Source organism: Patagioenas fasciata, chromosome 3, assembly GCF_037038585.1.
Source record: "Patagioenas fasciata isolate bPatFas1 chromosome 3, bPatFas1.hap1, whole genome shotgun sequence".
In the NCBI taxonomy this organism is placed as follows: Eukaryota; Metazoa; Chordata; class Aves; order Columbiformes; family Columbidae; genus Patagioenas; species Patagioenas fasciata.
Genome location: NC_092522.1, coordinates 83,209,041 through 83,223,196, shown reverse-complemented (window position 1 = coordinate 83,223,196; position 14,156 = coordinate 83,209,041). Strand labels below are relative to the sequence as shown.

The 14,156-nt window shown below is 41.5% G+C and overlaps 1 protein-coding gene and 1 long non-coding RNA gene across 6 annotated transcripts in view; one reads left to right on the top strand and one right to left on the bottom strand.

Moving 5' to 3' along the window:
• FBXL4 (F-box and leucine rich repeat protein 4) overlaps positions 1–1,297 on the bottom strand; it is a 63,592-nt gene extending 62,295 nt beyond the window's left edge. For 2 of the 4 annotated variants that reach the window (XM_071806717.1, XM_071806721.1), the window contains exon 1: positions 674–1,219. The gene's annotated coding sequence lies outside the window, so the exon portion shown is untranslated. The other 2 variants (XM_071806718.1, XM_065834607.2) reach the window with 2 other exon arrangements.
• A 7-nt stretch (positions 1,298–1,304) lies between these two features.
• The window catches only part of LOC139827608 (uncharacterized), a 90,277-nt gene continuing 77,425 nt past the window's right edge, over positions 1,305–14,156 (top strand). The window contains exon 1 of one of the 2 annotated variants that reach the window (XR_011738434.1): positions 1,305–1,392. This is a non-coding gene — a long non-coding RNA (uncharacterized lncRNA). The remainder of the gene's footprint in view (positions 1,393–14,156) is intronic. The other variant, XR_011738435.1, reaches the window with a different exon arrangement.

The following is a 14,156-nucleotide window of genomic DNA, read 5'->3' as shown; positions in this document are numbered from 1 at the left end:
ATTTATTACACGGTCCAGGCGACCATCCTGCCTTCTGGAGCCTGTCTTTATATGTAGCAGGAACTGCTTCTCAATCTGTGTAGATCATCAGGTAGCCCCTTTTAAAAAAGACTCACTCTACACAAAGGCACCAGCATTATACCACTTCATTTTGGCTGACTGCCCTTCCAGATATGGAACTCTCCTCCTCATGACCAAAAAGCCCAACCAACCAACCAAACAACAAAACAAAACAAAAACCCAAACAAACAAAAATAAGCCCAAAACCTTTCAATAAGCAATCCCAGTGCATTCATCTCCTCGTTTTTCTCATCACACCACTGTACTACCTCACCACACAGTCATATTCTGCCTGGCACTTCGTTGCTGGTCAGCTGCCTCCTCACAGCACTGATCGCAGCTATTAGGCCCCGTAGCTGTCTCTCACTCTCTGTTCATCAGCCTGCACTGATAATAAAAAAAGAGACTGGACAACGCCCTCAGACACATGGTGTCTGTCAACTGTGGCGTTGTCATATGCAAGGACAGGAGTTGGACTTGATGATCCTTGAGGGTCCCTTCCAACTCAGGACATTCTATGATTCTAAATAACAATTCACATGAAGTGAAGCACCCCAAAGTATGTATCTACCTAAAATAAATAAATAAATAAAACCAGTAGTCAAGCTCCTACCCTGCTTCTGCTGTTTTGTGATGGGGCAACTGGGATGACCGGTGTGGCAACACAGCGACCGTGGGCAGCGGGTGCCTGTGACAGCCCGGTGCTCCTGGAGCGGACGAGGGAGATGTTGCACGATCCCCACCCAACGCTGCCGTTTCCCTGTGCCTTCACCACCGCTCCTCCCGGTCACTTCCCGCCCCTCGGGCACTTGCGCTCTACCTACACGGAGGTCTCGCCGAGGCCCACGGCCGCGGGTGGGGCACCCCCGCCCAGAATCAGGCGGGACTGCCTGGGACTCCCCTCCCCACCGCGGCCCCGCGGCCCCACAGCTCGACTCCCGCCGGGCGGGCACGCACACACCTGCGGCCGGCCGCACCCGCCGCACCGGGCTGCTCCCGGGCCCGGTGCCGCGCTGACCGTCTGCCAGGCCAGGCGGGGGCGCGGAGGGGAGCGCCCGGTACCTACCGCCCCACTGAGGCATCCCCCTTCCCCCCGGCCACGTCCCGAGGGGAGGGGCCCCGGTGGGCAGCAGCGCGGCCCCCCCGCGCCCGCCCGGAGCCGCCACCCTACCCCGTCCGGAGGGCGGAGCAGCTCGGGCCGCGCACCGCCGCCGCGCCAGGGGCCGCCGGAAGCTCGGCACGGCGGCGGGGGCGGAGCGGCGGAGGAAGAGGCGCGGCGGCGGCTGGCCGAGGCGGGGCCGTGAGGTGCGCGTGCCCGCGGCGGAGCGCGGGGTAGGCCGGGCCGTTAACGGTCGTTGCGGAGGGGCGGCGGTGGGGGCTTTCGCTTAGTGTACTTGGCTCCGTGTCCTGGTCTTTAGTTTACTTGCAAAATCAAGCGGAGGGCTGTGGAGGAATGTTGTTTGTTGTGGCTCCAGCCGCACCAGCCCGTGCCGTTTTACCTCTACAGCTACGCAAGGCTGTGGTGAGGCGGGCGCTGCCGTGAACAAGCCGCAACCCGGCTTCCCCCACAGCTTAGGCGCCTTCTGTCTCGCCCTAGCCCCAGCCCAACAGGGTCATGATTTTTACCTGGTGTTTTGAGTCCCCAGCCTGTCCTAAGGACACTCCTGATTTTAATTGATCATAATGAGTACTTGCTCCATCGAGTTGTAGTGCCTCTTGGGTCCCTAACTGGGATATTGCAAAGTGTCCTGTTTTGCTTCCATATCCTTTAATTTGGTACACATGCACAAGCATTTGTGCTTTCTCTCTCAACAGCCGCTTCCAATTCCAGCTCCTGTGATGATCGTAAAAATTTCTGTCTGTCCAGTCTCCTCATGTCTCCAGCGATGCTCTGTGTTCATTTTCACAGAATCATAGAATGTCCTGAGTTGGAAGGGACCCACAAGGATCATGGAGTACAACTCCTGTCCCTGCACAGGACAACCCCACAGTTCACACCATGTGTCCGAGGACATTGTCCAGTCTCTTCTTGAACACTATCAGGCTTGGGGCCGTGACACCTCCTTGGGGAGCCTGTTCCAGTGCTCCACCACCCACTGGGTGAAGAACCTTTTCCTGATGTCCAGCCTAAACCTCCCCTGGCACATCTTCCTGCCATTCCCTTGGGTTCTGTCACTGGTCACTAAAGAGAAGAGTTCAGTGCCTCCCCCTCCTCCTCCTCCTCATGTGAGGAAGCTGTAGCTGCCATGAGATCTCCCCTCAGTCTCCTCCAGGCTGAACAAACCAAGTGACTTTAACCGCTCCTCATGTGGCTTCCTCTCCAAACCTTTCACCAACGTCATAGCCCTCTTCTGGACACTCTCTAGTAGCTTAATATCTTTTTTATCCTGTGGTGCCCAGAACTGCACACAGTGCTCCAGGTGAGGCTGCACCAGTGTGGAGTAGAGTGGGACAATGCAATACAATACAATACACTGTTACATGGTACCTGGGACCGTTCAGTTATGGAAGAAAATAGCGATGCTGACTTTGACCAAATGGTCCAAATATAATTCTAAAAATCCGTAAAAGATTCAAAATATTTGATATCTTAGGTACTTTTTGTATAATGCTTTAATGTAAATTTGATACATTTATGATAAATTCCAAATATAGAAATCTATACGTTTAGGATAGAGTGCTTCTCTGTTGTTAAATGTAGTGGCAAACAGACCACTACACAATCCTGCATCCCACAAGTAGATGTACAAGGATGACCAGTTTATAGGTGAGTTACTTACCTGCATGCACTTGTGTGCACACATATGGAAATACACATATATACATACATATTTTATATGCATGAGATGCCACTATACTATTTTAAAATAACAATTTAAGCCCCAAGTTTTAAGGCACTACTTCTATGGAAGAGGAAGATAAGCTGTTCAGGTTCCAGTGCCAGTGGTGTAGTGTGCCCTTCTGCATCATTTAGCCTCGCATCTGTCTGACAGTCAGGTGCTAGCTACAGAGTGTTTATGAAGGTGTTTTCAAGCATCAACTTCCCAGGTAGTCGCCACCTCAAAATTTGAATTTGTAATACCAAAAAAAATAATTTTGGGAATAAGACTATGAATAAGTTTGGTGAGTCAGAAAATAGGTGAGGCATGAAGCTGAATTTTTGTGTTTTATTTTGTTTATGTTATTGTTTTCTTTTTAGATTTTATACATATCATGCTACCTTCCCTTTCTGAATTAAATGAAGAAACTGGGAACACTTGGAAAGCACAATTTATCTAGCCCATTTAAGACTTCTACTTTAGTGCTGGATGTAGCACCTAAGAACAGGAACCTGAAAGTTTCTATTTCTGTCTATTTGCTATAAAGAAAAAGCAGGCAACTAGCTGAGATATCTGTACAGAGCTCTGTGTTTGGCCAAATCATTCCTGTCATGTGTTCATTTTAAGACTCTATTGAGAGTGAGTTCTGCATCAGCACAGAAGGTAGGTGGATATGAAAAGTTCTTCTCTCAGTCCATTCCTCTTCCATCTCTCAGAGGCTGAAATTATTACAGGTTCATCTTAACTAAACTTAGCTTTGTAAAACTTATGTGTTTGATCTAGACTGCTAGTCTTATTCTGTAATCCATGGAAGACATGGATCTCTCCAGGTGATCCAGCCTGTCCCATTCACTCCCATAAGAGATAGCTAAGATACACAGAAGCTCTAGAGCTGCACCTCTCTCCACTTAGCACAGACCACTCCCAGGCTTTCAGACAGCAAGTAGGATACGCTAGGTATGAACATATCCTTTCCAAGCCAAACAAATTACAGACCCTACTTCATTGTTATTCACAGAAGTTGTCCGACAGCAGAGAGCGTTTTAAAACTGCAGAGAGACTAGTATTTATTGAAGGGGGCAGAGGACATTGGGTGACAGTGTCCTTTTTCTCTGGGCTACTGTCTCAAATTCAAGCTATGTGCATTCAAGATGTGCTCCAAATTACCGTCAAATTGTCATTCCACAGTCTTTGTAAAAATCAATTGATGATCTGTTTTAATTCAACAGTTATCCACATCTGGAGCTGACAGATAATTTCCAGTAAGCTATGCCACATGAACACTTTACACGTATTTCTATATAGACATCAGCAGTAAAACTAGGCATAAAATATGTTCCTGAAACAATCCTCTGTGTTGAAAGGAAATATATTAGTAGAAAAGTATCGGAAACCTTCTGTTTGTAAAATAACAGTGAGATTTGTCTTTGTGTTAATCAAGCTTTGTAATCACCAAATTCATGTTTTAATAGCATCCTGCTTCTCCTTCAGCTTTTGCTCATGATGATAAGCAGTGCTATGGCTTGCTAATTAGGGGGAAATCCTACTGCAGTCAGTAGGAATACTGTTATTTCAAAATTAGATATACAAAATGGAAAGGCCTTATAACTGGCTTGGTTAACTGTGATTGAGTTATGTCTCTGTCTATACCAAAAGGCATGTAAGGGCATGATGTAGCTAGTGACAATTACTTTTGACTTCCAAGACATGTGGTTGGATCTTGGATCCATGGTCAGGTACTTTAACTCACTTATCACCACAAGACACCATTGTGATGACCAACCAATACATTGTCCAAAGGGAACCTTTCCATAGGAGGAGGTAAAGATCCCACCACATCAGCTATTGTGTCTGGTGGTTGGAACTGCAAGGCTCTTTTAAGTTCTGCGCTCCCAGAAGATGTCCAGATCCACTGTTCCAGGTGAGGTGATTACTGAAAAAGGATGTGTATTGTAGCAAAGGGATTTTTAGTGAGAAAGAAGAATCTACTGATTAAGCAATGAAGGTTACCTGAGCTTTGGGTAAAGAGTTAGGAGACAGCTCCTCTTGAAACTGGAGTAACACTTTTGTTAAATCTGAAAAAAAAAAGAGAGGCTGGTGTTGCAATTTCTTACATTTTGTTTGTGGAAACATTTTGTAAATAAATCATGCAAAAAACTACCTGGCTTGTAAGTCACCAGTTCCTGCTCCCAGCAGGAAACTCATCTGAATTTTGCAAAGCTATATATTTTAAAGGGTTAAACTGAACCCTAAAAATAATGAAATTATTTTAATCAGTGAGTTATTTTTAATACAACAAACTTAGCCAAGTGTTAACTGCAAAGCAGAACTGAGTGCATGTGCATAACACCATTGCCTTTGGTGTGAGTTGTTCTCTCTGGCTTCCTCTGCATCCCAGGATATTAACCCAGCATGGGAAACATCTCACTGCCTCTTGGACCAGCATTACTGCTTTTTGATATGTGAAATTACATGTACTCTTTCAAGTGGAAGAGAAAGTATAGTAAGTCAATGAAACTCCTCACTGAGTAAATTTAAATATGTTTGTAGGAGTTTCCATGAGCCAGGCCTAACAAGTCATTGGTGCCTGTGTCAGCTTGAACTCTTTTTTTTTCCAGAGGAAATTTATTCCCTGTGGGTTTTTTTCCCATATAACAATATTTTGTGTTAGCATCCTCTCTGTGCTATGCTCTATGAAAGTGCCATATTGCACAGTTATATACTTGCAGCATTTTATGTTTCTGTATTTTTATTAAAAGATAAAGGGAAGAATGTGTCACAGCATAAGTATGTGCTTAAATTCTCTACACAATTAAACTAATGCAGTATTTTATCTGTGTCTCTCCTGCCTGGAACTGGTTCTCTGTAGATCATATAGAATTTAGACTATAGAGTCACTGGAGCAAGGACAATGTCTTGCCATGTCTCCTGTGAAGTCCCCAGTGTACATTATGAAATTATATAACAGTAACAGTTTCAGCATTTGAATGGTGAAGTACTGCCCTTCCTGTGGAAGCACTCTGTGCGATATGTAATTAAGCTTTAAGAAAAAAGCATAAAGAATGAGAAAATCCTAATTTATCAAAGTACAGTATTACTTGGAGATATCATTGTTAAAAATCTTCCCTCTTTTCTGTCTTTCTGCAGAAATATGAGCAATAATCCTATAACCTGGAAAGGAGGTGCCGACTGAAGTTGTCATGAGGTTTTTGATGAGGATTAGGGAATCTGAGATGGTAAAATCTACTGTATACAAGGAGGTTGTTGTGAAAGAAGCTTCAGACAACTTTTAAATCAGAATCCTTTGTCAGCAGCAGTAGGATCCAGTAAGGATAATATGCTAATTTTAACCAGCAGTAAGCTTCATATAGGGACCGAAAGAGACAGATATAGATACAATCTTATTAAGCTTTTGTGTTGACACTGCACAGCTTGTTACTGTATTCAACTGAAATTTAAGAGTGGGAATGTAAAACCTGTATAACATTTTAGCAAGATATACAATAACATTGAAACCTGAATAACAATGGAAAGAATAAGTAGGAAATTCCCTTAGCCCTTGGGCTACCACCATTTTTCTGTTCCAGCAGACAAGTAAATGCTCTAGGTGTCTATGCCATAGAAACTTTCCCGGAGGCAATTCTGGCAAAGCACCTACTTTCTTCAAATGGGACCCGTTGCTGTCACCTTCTGAATGTCAGATTTCTAAAGCTTAGTGCTTCTGGTGCACTGTCGGCTGCTTTTCGTCTCTAAGCTTTCCTTGCAGCCTGCTAGGAGTGCATACGAGTATCACAGGCATGTATGCCCAAGGAAGAGGGACAATAGATTCCTTCTTCATAACAACTAGAGAGCTGCAAGGTATGTTTGAGCAAGGTCTTATTGTAATTTCACCATGAAAGGAAAGTTCTAATCATTAGCAGGGCTCTGTGTGTTATGAGGCTTATGATATAGCTTGGTAGTAACTGTTAATCAGCTCGAGTCCCCTTTATCATGTCAGTACTTTTTCTTTAGAAATGTATCAGGCATTTGAAATTTTCTTGCATAACAGACTGTATGAACTGACTGGCAGAAAAGAGCAGATGACAGGTAGTTTTGAGATAGATTTGTGCAATGTCCACACTGTGCAGTTTTTTAGCACAAAAAACAAAGGAATAGATACAGCTGCAGTCCAGTACTTCAGTATTTTCAGATCTGAGCCATATTGATTTCAATAGAGATGTGTCATTTAACCTCACAAAAATACATTGTTAGCCTCTTGTCAAGCATCACAGAACTATTTTAAACCCTTTGTAATATGTTCATATGACCAGAGATATTTTTATAGGTCACTTGTGTTCCATGCTTACAAAGCTGCCTGTGGCTCATCCACTGCTGCCACATTTCACAATGGCATCATCAGTCAAAGCAGAGCTTAGCAGAGCTGAAGTGTTACAGATGCTAAACAGTAAGATGATCCCATCCAAGGGTTAGAAACCTGGAAAACTATGAAAATTACCATAAAGTGCCTATCGCTGTTCCAATCAGATCAATGTGAGCATTGTTAACAGTGTCAATGAATGGAGAAGTTGGTGGTCGTGCTTCACAACTGATGTCTTAGGCTTCCAACATGATGGATCAGATGTGCAAAAGTTTTCTTTCAGAAATAGTATGTGCATCCACTGTGTGCAGAAAAGCTGCTTTCAGCCATGTAAATATGCTAACAGTAAAACCATATCACAGTATCACAGTATGTTTGGGATTGGAAGGGACCTCAAAAGATCATCTAGTCCAATCCCCCTTACTTAGTAACTTTCTCCACTGCTAAAGATATCATGCAAGTATAAAAACTAAAAGTAGTGTATTACAAGACAATATACCCATAAAAAATTAAGGAGGCTTTAGTGCTTGCTGTGGGGTTTTGTTTTGTTTTTTAAAAAAAGGAGAGGAAATATGCAAAGCATGTTGCAAAGCTTATTCTGTGATGGAACAGTTCAGAGTAAATATTCAGCAACTTATTCAGCATCTTATTTTGTTACCTTCTTCTAAAACAAAATTATTCCTGAATTTTGGTGAAGGAAGGTCTGGGAACTCTGAACATATGCAAGCCCTACAAAGTCATGAGAAATCCACCACAACTTAGGCAGTTAGTGACCTAACGACCTCTTGGTTAACCTAATGAGTCCTCATTGGCAAGTAAGGGCACAAAAAAGGATCATATCTTCTCAAAGAGGTAAGGTCTATTCATCAGCAGAAGTTGAGTCCTCCCAGTGTTGAGGATAAATGGTTTCATGTCATCCAGCTGAGTTTGTCATTCAAACTTTTTTCCAGAATGTAGAGCAAACCAGGAGAATGGACTGAGAAAGAGGGTTCGTATTGCTAGGGTGGGAGTGTAAAACTGGCAAGTTGTATTCTTTTTGCTTTTTGTTTCCAGCAGTTAATGTGTAAGAGAAAAGACTATCACTTCCTTAAATATATAAGCTTTTAGCAGCCAATTTCAGGAAAGACTTAATGAGCTTCAGCTTCTAACTAGAAGCTTGTAGCCGCCTTCCTTTCCCTGCTTTCCTTGCTGTAACAACAGCTAAAAATTACACTGTGTACGCGTGCTTGTAATATGCGTTTGTGTACACAGACACGCCCCTGCATGGCCCCTGCCCACTTTGCAGGAAACACTTTTGATCTCCTTAATTTGTGGAAGTCTCTTAGGTATGGATATCGTTCAAATACAAGTTAACACAACCAGGTGTTTGACCCAAGCATTCTCTGTTTTTGAATGAATTTGCTACAGCAATAGGAACAAGGACTAAGTCACTTCTGAAGTATGCGCAGATACCGTGTTGACATTCAAACAATCAGAATACAAAAGCCAAGAATGTGCTGTTTGGTTTTTTGCTATTTTGGTTTGGGTTTTTGTTTTTTTGTTTCATCGGTTGGGGAATGGTTTGTTTTGGTTTGGTTTTGGTTTGTGGTTTGTTTGTTTTCATTCTTGTCTACTAATTATACTGGAATTTTCTACCTTGGTGAGCTGAATGCTCTATTTCTGTCTTACAACTAGTCAGAAACAAATGAGCTGTTAGTTACAATTAGTTTTCCAGCCCTTGGGTCTTAGTTTATTTAGCTAGCTCGCTTCTGTTTTGCTTTTGAAATTATCATATTTTGTTGCAGGAATTTGGCTGGATTCCATAGTTGATGAAGTAGGTTTGTGATCTAGGTAATATTTACAAAGAGAGGGTGAATAGGCAGCAATATCAAGCATCAGTGTTGTACTAGTACAGAGGGGAATCATAATGGGCAGGACAGCCACATATATTTGTGCAGCATTGCCAGGGGGAAATTCAGTGAAGTGGGAATAAATGCTTGCTGATCCCAAACGAGAAACACGAGGCATCCTTTTAAAATAATTCCTTTTCCAGAATCACACATCATTATTGCTTTGGAAAGTGAACTTATATCATAATGGGAGGTGATGGTTCCTGGCTGTAAAATTACCAACGTTATGAAACTTTAAAGACACAGATGTGTTCAGACTGAGTTAAGTATGATAGAGCAGCACACTGTTAAATCTGCATGGTCTGTGATTTTATCAGCTGTGGACTGATTCCCAGTATGTTAATGAAGACCTATGTAAAGTTTTCTTGATTAACTTAAGGCTTATAACTTGTTACTTTAGCACTAAACAAGATTTAGTTTTTTGAGCTGTTGCATCTGATACCTCAATTATTCATCCTGGGAATTAATGTACAATTAGCATGAATTCCTGCTCACATGGAAATAGATGGTTATGCTAATTTGGATACAGTTGCTGAAAGAATTCTGAATAATGAAAAGGCTGATATTAATATCTTTGTATTGGATACAGATCAGACTGGGTAAGGAACATTTTTTTTAATGTAGAAATATCTTTACAGTCTATTTGTTCCATTCTCCCTTCAGTTTTAGGCTATTCGGCAAATCTGCCAATGATTTTACATAATCATGACTATTAAGTAGTTTTTGACTACAAATATATATAAAATATTTGGCCTACTTCTGTATTGATTTGTATACTTCTGAAGGAGGGTAACTCCTTTGAAGTTACTGGAACTACCCCATTATAAAGTCACTTAAGGAAGACGGAAGGTAGGTCAGTTCTTCCTGGAGTTTTTCCTCCAACACATAATGCCTGAGATTTGCCAGTGAGTTACTGGTACTGTAATTAATTAGTTCATCCAAAAATGAAATAACAGTATGAGGTGCTAAGAACACTGGAATATGTTTGTCATGGCAGAGCGATTTCCTTCTTAGCTTTTAAATACAGCAGTTTCACCAGAAGAGCAGTGTTTGGTTTGAACCTGTCTTTTCTGATCTATTGATTTCTCTGCTTCCTGGCACCAAAAGCTTTCCTCACTGTTTGGAGGACAGAGCTAAAGATCATCAGTCCAAGTCTGAAGCTGCAGTGACATCTGCAGCTCCTGTGTGGGTTGAGGAGGCTTGGAATGCACAGAAAACTGCTTATGTATGTGCATGCAGCCCACTCACCTCCACGCAGGGGACACTAAGTTACGTGGAATAACCGGCAAAATGAAATAGGGTTTTTTTGCTGCCTGCTGTTAGCTTCCAGTATACATTAATGAAATATATTAAGCCTTGCTAGTGAGATTTTCCCCTTTTCTATTATTGTAAGCCTTTAGACTGAGCATCGCCCTGTCCCTGACTTCCTGATGATCGCTTATTCTGGGCACATAGTTGGTGCTGAAGGTGGCATTGTTATTGACTGAACATAGTAACTGCTTGAGAAAATGTTGATTACTTCACATTCCTGAAAATTAATCCTGAAACCTTCCTGAACTGTATTAATCAACTCCTTTAACTTTTCCTCTAGCAGAGAAGGTGGAGGCCAGTAGTGTCATTGAAGAGCAGGTGCTCCTCTCTGCCTCATTAGCACCTTGCCTTCCTCGGTTACAAAATCCCCAAAACCAAGAACACTGGTTATAGTTTTTACAGAGCTCTGTTGGTCTGTCCTGTCTCTGCAACTAACCATTTGTCTGCCTCTTCCACCATGTTAAATCAGCCCCTTGTGACAGCACCCTCAAGACCTGCAGAAACAACAGCTCTGGAATGACATGGCAGGTCTGAAGGAGATTGATGGCAGCTAGGATGGTGGGCCTATGGGAGCATTTAAACACACCAGCTTCTGAGAGACTGAGGAGGAAATCAGGAGCGTGAGGATGATAAAAGGGGAATATGAGGGCATAGGAGGGAGGAGAAGCAGGGACTCCCATAAATAAGAGCTGGCCAGATCCCAAGACAGGAGGGTAATCTCAAAATGCCTATAAAGTGGATGCTGGTAGCAAATGAGTTTTTATTTTTTATATGTGTATTCAGACTGCATCAGGAACAGAATGCAAGGGGGCACTTAGATCTAATAATAGAAGTTATGTTAGAAAAAAAATAAAAGGAAATATTTTCTTCCCTGTGTTTGCAATAATTATCTTCTGACAATCATCTTTGCATTATGTCACAAAATCGAATGCTACTGCTGGATTATTTTGTGATCAGCAAGGATGTTTGTAGTACTCTGTCTGCAAGGCATATCTCACCGGATGTCCTTGTGGTTCTGGGACATCTGTGGAGGATTTTTCCTTCCATATGCAAGGCAGCACAGTGCAACTGGCCAAGGATATTACTCTGAAGCACCAGGCTGACCTGCCTCCACACACTGCATACAGGAATTAAGAATCGTTATTTCCAGTTGGAACGGAAAATCCTATATTTCTAATGACAATAGTGATAGCCATGATGACAAGTGCTTTTTTTATGCTGTTAAAAGTCAGGAACCTTTAAATGTTGACAGCAGAGGTATGCAGTGGACGTTAATGCTGTGGTGATCCATTTGCACAATGTAGAAAAAGTCTCTATTAGCTGTGCACACAAGTGGAAATCAGATGCTTTAGGTTGTAACACCTAGGCCTGCTGCAGCCAGCTGAGTGACCTTAAACATCTATCACCTATCTATGTATGCAGATGCTCTCTCGTCACAAAGGAGGATTAATGATGCTACTTCACAGAGCTAATGAGAAAATGAATCAGTTAATGTTTGATTCACAAGAGCCATAAAGCATTATATAGACATTGTTTGTTTTTAATTCCTCCCTCTATCATGCTAGCTAATAAGCAGTATTAGTCATATTCATACTATTATTAAAACCACATTATATTTCCCGGATAAGCCAAACCATCTTTCTGATATGCTTTTTGTTGCTTCTTTTCCACTTATTATTTCTCTTCCAGGCTATCTGAATTGCAGAATGTCAGTTCAACTATATGTTTAGGTTAGAAGATTTAGGCAAGTAGAATCATGTGCCCCCTTCCTCCTGAAAGTCATCATCAAAGAACTTTATTCTCCTCTTGAAATACCTAATGATCTCTCATTTTTCCTCAGCTTCAGGATCTCATTCTTGAGAGCCGGTTTACTGTTCTGGATGCAAAAGCTTTAAAGGATCTAACTCAGAGTTTGTCCTGCTTCTATGAAACTGAAAGATATAATTTTCAAACAATCAAAGTGTACTTTTGCATTTGGATAGAGCATATGTGCCTTTTCCATCTGCTCCAACTAACAGAGGTGAAAAGACTTAATCAGTAAATGATGTGAAGCATCATTTAATCACATGTAATTTCTTTCTTGTTTAATACCAGAGAATATATGATTTTGTAAGTATTTATACAAGGACTGAGAGCCACCTATATAATAATCAGTTCACATCCAATAATGACAGATCACCAACAAAAAAGCCTGTACTTGTTAAAATGAAAGACAGCAACAAATACGCACTAATACAAATAAAAAATATTATTTGTGTTCCTGTTTGCTTTTTATTTTTTTTTTCAGCAATATTTCTGGTTATCAAACCCATACCTTCCTCAAACAAATCTGGCTATATCCTGTCCTAATACAAGCATAAGTGTCTTAGGAACATAGTTTGAGGATAAGGCAGGTCCTGTTTAGATCTCTCAAACTGCTACTGTATTTCCTTTAGGAAAAAATTAATAAACCTTTTTTTTTTTTTTCTCTTCTGTTACGTGCTATTTAGCCTTCCCAATGTTAGGTGCTTTCTTGAAGCAACTAAGACAGCAGCTCGTTTGAAGTCTCCATTAAAAAGGTCTTTCTACAGTGCTGTGTGAGTCTTTCCAGTTCACCCAGTTAGAGAGTTTCTTTTTACTTGTAACTTTCCCACTGGATTCAGAGCTTTCTGAAAAATCAGTTCTCACTCTTCCAAGGGTTAAATTTCTGCTAACAAATATGGACTATTTGATATGAGAACCATTATTGTTTGATATGTCAAATAAAACATTTGTCAATCAAAAGTCTTTAAGCACTGGGCTATGTGACATTTACTCTTTTATAAACCGACAAAGTCCCTGGTGGCATGCCTTTCTTCCTCTCATTTAAATAGTGGTAGGAGAACAAATCACACTTCAGGGCAAGTTGATAACTGCCAGTCACGATTTCTGCCTTGTTTACTATAATGAGGAGGGTAATAAATGCATCTGACCATTTCAGCTGGCATTTGCATAGATGAATGATTTGTCCAGTCAGTCGCTCTCCAGTGATTTGGGCCTTTTTGTCAGCACAAAGAGCATTCAGTCTCCCTGGAATTTACAGCAGCCAAGCTCTCATTAGCAAACATCCTTTACCATGAATGATTCAAATAATTACCACTGAAATAATAAACTGTTTCACAAAAACATTTTATTTGATGGCTCCAAACATCAACTTTTCTGAATTGTTGACATTCAAATAAGTCAGAGAGCTTTATTGTTGAGCAACAATGATCCCCTTGTAAAAGGGTGGGCATTGTTTTACCTCCAGCAGACCTTTAAACTTGGCCAGATATCAAATGTGTCCCTCAAACAGCTAGCCAACGTGCTGGATAATCAGAGGGCACGTACCAGATGGAGCTCTAGTAAAACTGTATGTTCAAGCTCCTGACTAATTTTCGCTAGATTTACTTAGGATATTGTGAGTGTAAAATTCCAGACTAATTAACAGCAAGTTATCTATTTGCATCTACAGGAGTTGTGTAATTATTAAGTGCTTCTGCTTACACTGAGCTCTCAGTTCTGAGTTCTCTTCTGTAATGATATTCTATGTGTATAATTAAGTGTTATTTGATATAGTTTTGGAGTTCAATCAAATGAGCAAGCAACAATTATATCCCATTATGATCTCCTCTAGTGCCTGGCAATAGGAATGATGTCACTGTATTTCCAAACCCGTAGCATGAGGCAAAAGGAATTTCCTGCTATCACTCTCCCTTACCC